Source organism: Piliocolobus tephrosceles, chromosome 12 (assembly GCF_002776525.5).
Source record: "Piliocolobus tephrosceles isolate RC106 chromosome 12, ASM277652v3, whole genome shotgun sequence".
Classification (NCBI taxonomy): domain Eukaryota; kingdom Metazoa; phylum Chordata; class Mammalia; order Primates; family Cercopithecidae; genus Piliocolobus; species Piliocolobus tephrosceles.
In genome coordinates, this window is record NC_045445.1 from 64,319,696 (window position 1) to 64,327,380 (window position 7,685).

Sequence of the window (7,685 nt, forward strand, 5' to 3'; positions counted from 1 at the left end):
GCCAACTTAGACTCACATTTTTCAGTAAGAAAATTATTTACATGGTAACTCTAACTTTTGAGATTGTTTATAAAGAATAAAAATATACTAGTATCATCAAAAGTGCATGATTTGAGACTTCCGATTTAAGCTCAAAGACATACAGATCTGGGAAGAATATCGGTACCTATTAAAACTTAGATGAACCGCAAATTAATTCCTTTATTAAATCCACAGGAGAACTGCAGCCACAGGGCAATTAGCTAATAAGAAATCTTGTAAACTAACATGAGCTTTCAGGGAGAAACAAAACTTGAGTATTTCCTTACTGGGACTGATACTACCAGGTATCATATACAACAGTAATAAAATCGAACTAAAAAAATCAATGAATTGCTAAAGGGTGAACATGGACTAATTGGTAAAGGCTAAAGGCTTGAGAGTGTGAAGCCCCTGAAGTTTCCAAATATAGGAGGTTTCACACCCTCTTTTAGGCTTTTCTTCCAAAAATTCCACCAGATGCTCACAGAAAAGATTATCACGAATACTAAAAAGTTTCTCCTCTTGGCTATGGGTTAGAAGAGGGACAGAACAGTCACTGGCAAAATTCTGTACAACTTGCATCCCCTATGTTCCTTAATCTGTACTGGGGAGGATAGTTACCTTAAACTATATTGGAGAAACAATAAAACTGTCACCTTGACTCAATGGTGAAGGAACAGAAGAGAAGAATCAGCTACACCCCTGGTAGAGGGGCAAGACTATTACTGGGCCCAGGACTAGAAATAGAGAGTAGACAGCAGCAATTATAAAGGCCATGTCCCCAAGATCCAGTGACAGAGTGCATGCCTAAAACCAAGGCTTAATCAGAACATCAGATAATGCTTCATTATGTCACTACCCAGTATCAAGTTAACAAGTGTTGAGTGAAAATAAGAGTAAAATATAGCTTGAAGAGCTACAAGAGACAGGTTTTCTCTGGGGTACAACAACAACAACAAAAGAAAAGACACAGAACCAAAACCCAAATAGAAGCAGACATTGCAAAAATAACTTCTGTTAAACTACTCCGCCTTTTAAACACAACATATCACTGAGGAATTTACAGCCTAAGATGCAGTTGCCATAACCTTAACAACATCAACCCATTCCTGACTATACTAACACAAACTTGAACAACAAAGGTCTAGCTGAAGAAAATGTGTGTTCATCATTAAGTATAAAAAATATTTAGCTCATTACTTACTGCCCTTTCTAACATGCCTGGCTTTCACAAAAATTATAAGAAATATTAAAAAGGAAGAAAAACACACTTTCAAGTGGTGTGACAATTATTAAAACAAGACTCAGATATGACAAAGATGTTGACATTATTTCACAGAATATATTTAAAATAATAATGAGATGTTTGTCTCTAATGATAAAAGTAGATGACATGAAATATCAGAGTACTTTAAACAAGCTCATTGATAACTTGAATATAAATGAGGAAAGCATTCATGAACTTGAAGATAGATCAAGTAAAATTACCCAAATTAAAACACAGAGAGAAAAACGTGTGCGTGTATGTGTGTGTGCGCGCGTGTGTGTTTGTGTTTGTTGGGGGATCATGACAGTACATTAGAGAAATGTGTTAACAAGAATATCATGAGATTTGCAGAGGAATAAAGGAGAACTTTACTTTCTAACTTACAAAAGAAGAGAAAAACAACAAAGGAGTTGTACATAGGAGAAAAAACAATCTGAAGATTGAGGAGGCACAACCTTCATTGCAAATGAAAGTGAGTGTGCTCTCTGAAGAAGAAAGAGAGGTCTGGCTTAAATAAGGAAAGTTTTTGCGTTGTTCTCAATCAGGTTCATTTATGCAAATAAAGGATTCAAACTTGTTCAGTTATGAATGATCAAAATAGTTGAGCCCTGATTTGGCGGTTTTCAATCCCCAAACCAAAAGCCTCTGTCAGATGTTTCTTTCAAACAGCAAAGAGGAGGAAGACAATTCTGGCTGTGATTTGTCTTGGCAGTAAAAACAGAAACTGGTTTGGCTTGATTATAGAAAGGGAGGTGTTGTGATGGCTGTCTGGTTCTGTTTTAACTTTGAATACCTCAGTTAGCCATGGAGAGTCTGTTTGTCTGTTGGCCAGGTGCATACAGAAACCCAGATGTAAAGAAGAGAGATAACAGAATAAAATATAGGGTTATATAATTCTTAGGATTAAGGGATCTCTTATAAAAGAGATGGGGGAAATGCCAGAGGTGTTTGAACCAGAGAAATTCCATCTTAAATAGGAGCTGGGTAAAATGAGGCTGAGGCATACTGGGTTGCATTCTCAGATGGTTAGGCCCTCTAAGTCACAGAATGAGTTAGGAGATTGGCACAAGGTCATAAAAACCTTGCTGGTAAAACAGGTTGCAGTAAAGAAGCTGGCTAAACCCCAGCAAAACCAAGATGGCAATGAGAATGACCTCTGGTTGTCCTCACAGCTACACTCTCATCAGTGCCATGACAATTTATAAATGCCATGGCAATGTCAGGAAGTTACTCTATATAGTCGAAAAACGGGGGGAACCTCAGCTCTGGGAATTGCCCACCGCTTTCCTGAAAAACTCATGAATAATAAAAATGGACAATAATCAAAAAAATGGTTTTTATGGTTATTTTTATGTTTCTTTTTATGGTTATTTCTTGGTTAGCCATTCTTTTATTCCTTTACTTTCTTAAAAGACTTGTTTTCACTTTGCTTCATGGACTCGCCTCAAATTCTGTCTTCTGTGAAATCGAAGAGACCTCTCTTGAGTTCTGGATTGGGACCCCTTTCCAGTTACACTACCAGTTCTAGCCTACTAGAAATGGTAAAAAATCAGGAAGAACAGATATGATAAAGGTCAGAGACTTGATGCTATAAAAATTAATGAAGAACACAGTAAATAGATTAAATAAAAGTAAAATTAAATGGGTTATTTTAATTTTAATTGCTCTAAAAGATAACTAACACAAAAACGGAAGTATTTTTGTGTTATTAGCATATGCAAAACTAAAATATATTACAAAAATAGCACCAAGAAAGTGAGGGACGAATTGAACAAATACTGTAATAAGTTTCTTCACTATAAAAAAAAAAAAAATTCAAAATCAACAAATCTTTGCTATGTCAGAGAACTGAGGTCATAGGACAAACCGCTGCCCTGAACACTGGAGAGATAGACAGCTTACTGGACAAAAGTTTAGGAGCAGAAGTCCACAATTGAATTTAGTATTGGTTAGAACACTTTAAGTTTAATTGACATATTGCTGGAGGTTAAGTGTAGACAGACTTGACAGGAGGCCCAGTGGGTATAATCAAATTCAACTTTATGAAATTTTGCCAAATTTCCCCCCTAAAATAGTTATACTTCTTTATATCTGTACCATATGTGTCTGAGAGTACCCAGGACTCTACACTGCGGCTAACACTTTGTAGTGTCAAACTTTGTTTTGCTATGTTCATAATAAACGAGACACGGAAACAGTGTGATTTTGAGTTTTCCTGATTATAAATGAGATTGAGGATTCATCCATGTTTCTCAGTCATGTAAGTGACTTGTGTGAATTGACTGCCTATATCCTTTGCTTATTTTTCATTTTCTTAAATACATTGATTTGTAGAAGTTGTTTATATGTTCCAGAAACTAATCACTTCATGTTTATAAGCACTGAAACTACATTGCCTAACTGTCATTGGTTTATTGTTAAATTGTGGAAATAGTATCATTATACAAACATTTTTAAAACTCAAATTTATCAGTGCAATTTTCAGTCTTTTCCTTTATGCTCATACATTCTTAATGTCAGGAAATTTTGACTTAAACTAGTTCAACAAAAGACTCACTAAACTGTTCTTAAAATACTTTAAGCTTTGCCTTTCACATTTAGGTCTGTGATCTTTTTGCCAATCACTGATTTGTTATTTGTTTTGTTTTCTATTTGTTTGTATGCTACAATTAAAGGCTCGGTTATTTTCCCATTTAGAGAATCTGTAGTCCCAATACCAGCTTAAAACAATTTTTCTTGTCTATTTAAAAAATACACTATATGTTGACAAATTACAGTTGTATATACTTATAAAGTACAAAGTGGTATTATTATTTGTAATACAATGTAAAATAATTAAATTAAACTAATTAGCATATATAGAACCACAGATACTTCATATTTTTTTGTGATGAGAATGTTAAACATTTAGTCTTTTAGTGATACTGAAATCACTCTTTCAATGATACTTAGTGCACTGGGGTTATTACCCTTTCAGTGATACTTAGTGCACTGGGATGAACATGGCTCACTGCAGTCCAGACCTTCCAGGCTCAAGTGATCCTCCCATCTCAGCCTCCAGAGTAGCTGGGACCACAGATGTACACCACATTTTCTGGTTGTTAAAAATATATATAAGTATGTATTTTGTAGAGACAGGGTCTCCCTACACTGCCCAGGCTAGTCTTGAACTACTGGGCTTAAGTGATTGTCCTGCCTCTGCCCCCCAAAATATTGAGATTACAGACATGAGTCATGATACCAAGCCTTGTTAATTTATTAATCATATTATTGTTTTATGTCATCAAAATATGGAATTGTTGTAAATATAATAGAATAAAAGTAATGTCTTAAGATAGTTTTCTTCTTTTGAAAAATATTATTTTTTCAGGTCATTAAAGAATATTAGTGTTTATTTCTGTGTATTATGTATGCATTTATAATTCTCTCTTTACACAATGTATATGTCTTGACTTTTTAAAAGTTATTTTCTTAATTTGTATAAACTCTTTCTATATCAGGAATGTTACATATTGTTTATGATACAAATATTATAACTTTTCCAACTGGTTATTTCACCTATTTTTTTTTTTTTATTTTTAGACAATAGAATTTATTAAAAGCAAGCAAAAGGTAGTGAATAATAAATATGAGAATGGAGATAAATACAATAAAGACTAGAAAATAATAGACAGAAAACAATACAACCAAATTTTGCTTATTTGAAAACATTAACAAATTGGCAACTATGGCTAGACTTACCAAAAATAAAAATAGAGATGACTCAAATGAGTTAAATTTAGAATAAAAGAGGGGTATTTTTACAGATGTTGTGGAAATAAAGACGATTATAAGAAATAACATGAACAACTGTATGAAAGCAATTTAGATATCTTAGATGACATAGATTACCACAAATGCAAAACTTCTAAAACCCACTTAAGAAGAAACAGAAAATATATTCCAATCTGTAACAATAAAGCGTTTATAGTGGTAATTTTAAAACTTCCCATAAATAAGAGTCAAGGACTAAGTGCCCTTATTGTTTAATTTTATCAAAAGATTAAGTAATCAACACCAATCTAAAAAACACATTTACAAGAAAATAAAAGAGAAAAAAATAACCCATTATATATGGCCTGATTAAAAAAAAAATAGACAATGTCATCTCAAGAAAAGAAAAACTACTACATACCATTATTTCTTACCAATATATGTGCAGTTATCTTCAAGTAAATATAAGCAAACCAAATCCAACAACATATAAAAAAGATTAGAGGCCACTGGCATAGGCACAAGCAGGAATGCTACAGCCCCACTCCTGCCAGTGTGCCATACCAGCCCATGCATGTGCACCCCACCACACTGCTGCAGCTGCTGGCACACACAAGCAAACATGGATCCCACTGCCACTATGCCAACAAGATGCTTTAGCCAGCACTGCCAATCAAAGTGTTGTAGCTAGTGGACTGGGAACATATTGGACCCTTCAGCACAGCAGGTTTTTAAACTTGAGGGGCCACAGAACAAAGCAAGGGGCCATATATCAGCCCCCCTCAGAGTTAGCACACAGAGTCTAAGAGTTGAGACTTATCCCCTTAAAATCTTCCAGAAATGAAGCTCGTTGATTGAACCTACTTTATTCCACAATCAAACCCCCAAAGGCATCAAAGAAGATAAAAAGCAAAAACTGCATCCAAAGGAAGACAACTTCAAAGACTGAAGGAACATCAGCCTACAATGATAAGAAATAATCAGCACAAGAACTCTAGTAACCCCAAAAGACACAGTGTACTATTTTCTCCAAACAAACCCACTAGTTCCTCAGCAATGTTTCCTAACCAGGTTGAAATGGCTGAAATGACAGAAATAGAATTCAGAAAATATATAGGAATGAAGATCATTGAGCTTTGGAAAAATTTGAAACCCAATCCAAGGAATCTAAGGATATGATAAAACAATGAGCTCAAAGACAAAATGACCTCTTTAAAAAGAAAACTAAATGGATCCAATAGAGCTGAAAAACTCATTTCAGATATTTCATAATACAATCTCAAGTATTAACAGTAGAATCAACCAAGGTGAGGGACAAATCTCAGAGCATTAAGACCAGGTCATTGAAAACACTAGGGTAAAAGTAAAGAGAAAAGAATAAAGAAGATTGAAAAAAAATTCTGAGAAATATAGGATTATGTAAAGAGTGCAAATTAATGACTCATTTGCATCCCTGAAACAAGAAGCAAAAACAAGTATCTTGGAAAAGATATTTGAAAATACAATCAATAAAAATTTCCTCAACTTTGCTAGAGAAGCCAGTATTAAAATTCAAGAAGTGCAGAGACCCCAGAAGATACTATACAAGAAAACGATCCCTAACACACATTGTTATCAGATTCTTCAAGGTTGAAATAAAGAAAAAAATGATAAAGGCAGCAAAAGAGTAGGAGCAGGTCACCTACAAATGGTATCCCATCAGACTAATAGTGGATCTTTCAGCAGAAACACTACAATCCAGAAGACATTGGTGGCCTATATACATTATTCATAAAGGAAATAAATTTCAACCACAAATTTTATTCCTGCCAAAATAAGCTTAATACATGAAGGAGAAATAAGATCATTTTCAGAAAAACAAATGCTAATGAAATTCATTACCAACAGTTCTGCTTTACAAGAAGTCCTTAAGGGAGTGCTAAATATGGAAAGACCATTACCAGCTACCAGAAAAAGACACTTAAGTGCATGAATCATTGACATATAAAGTAAGTACACAATCAGCTCTGCATATTAGCCAGCTAGGAACAAGATGACAGAATCAAATCTGTACATATCAAGATTAACCTTGAATGTAAATGAGCTAAATGCCCCAAATAAAAGGCACAGAGTGGCAAGTTGCATAAAAAAGGAAGACCCAATGGTATCCTGTCTTCAAAAGATCGCTCTCACATGCAATTACACCCATAGGTTCAAAGAGAATGGATGCAGAAAAGGCTGGGAAGTAAACAGAAAACGGAAAAAAGCCAGGATTGCTATTCTAATTTCAGACAAAACAGACTTTAAACAAACAAAGATCAAAAATGACAAAGAAAGGAATTACATATTTGTAAAGTATTTAATTCAACAAGAAGATATTACTATCTTAAGAATATATGCACCTAAAACAGGAGCACACAGATTTACATACTTAGTACTTAGAAACCTATAAGGAAACTTAGATTGCCATACAATAATAGTGGAAGCTTCTGTACTCCAGAGACAGTGTTAGACAGATCATCGGGGCAGAAAAATAACAAAGATATTTGTGACCTGAACTCAACACTTGACCAAATAGACCTATTAGACATCTACAGAACTCTCCACCCCAAAACAACAGAATATACACTCTTCTCATCTGCACATAGCACATACTCTAAAATGG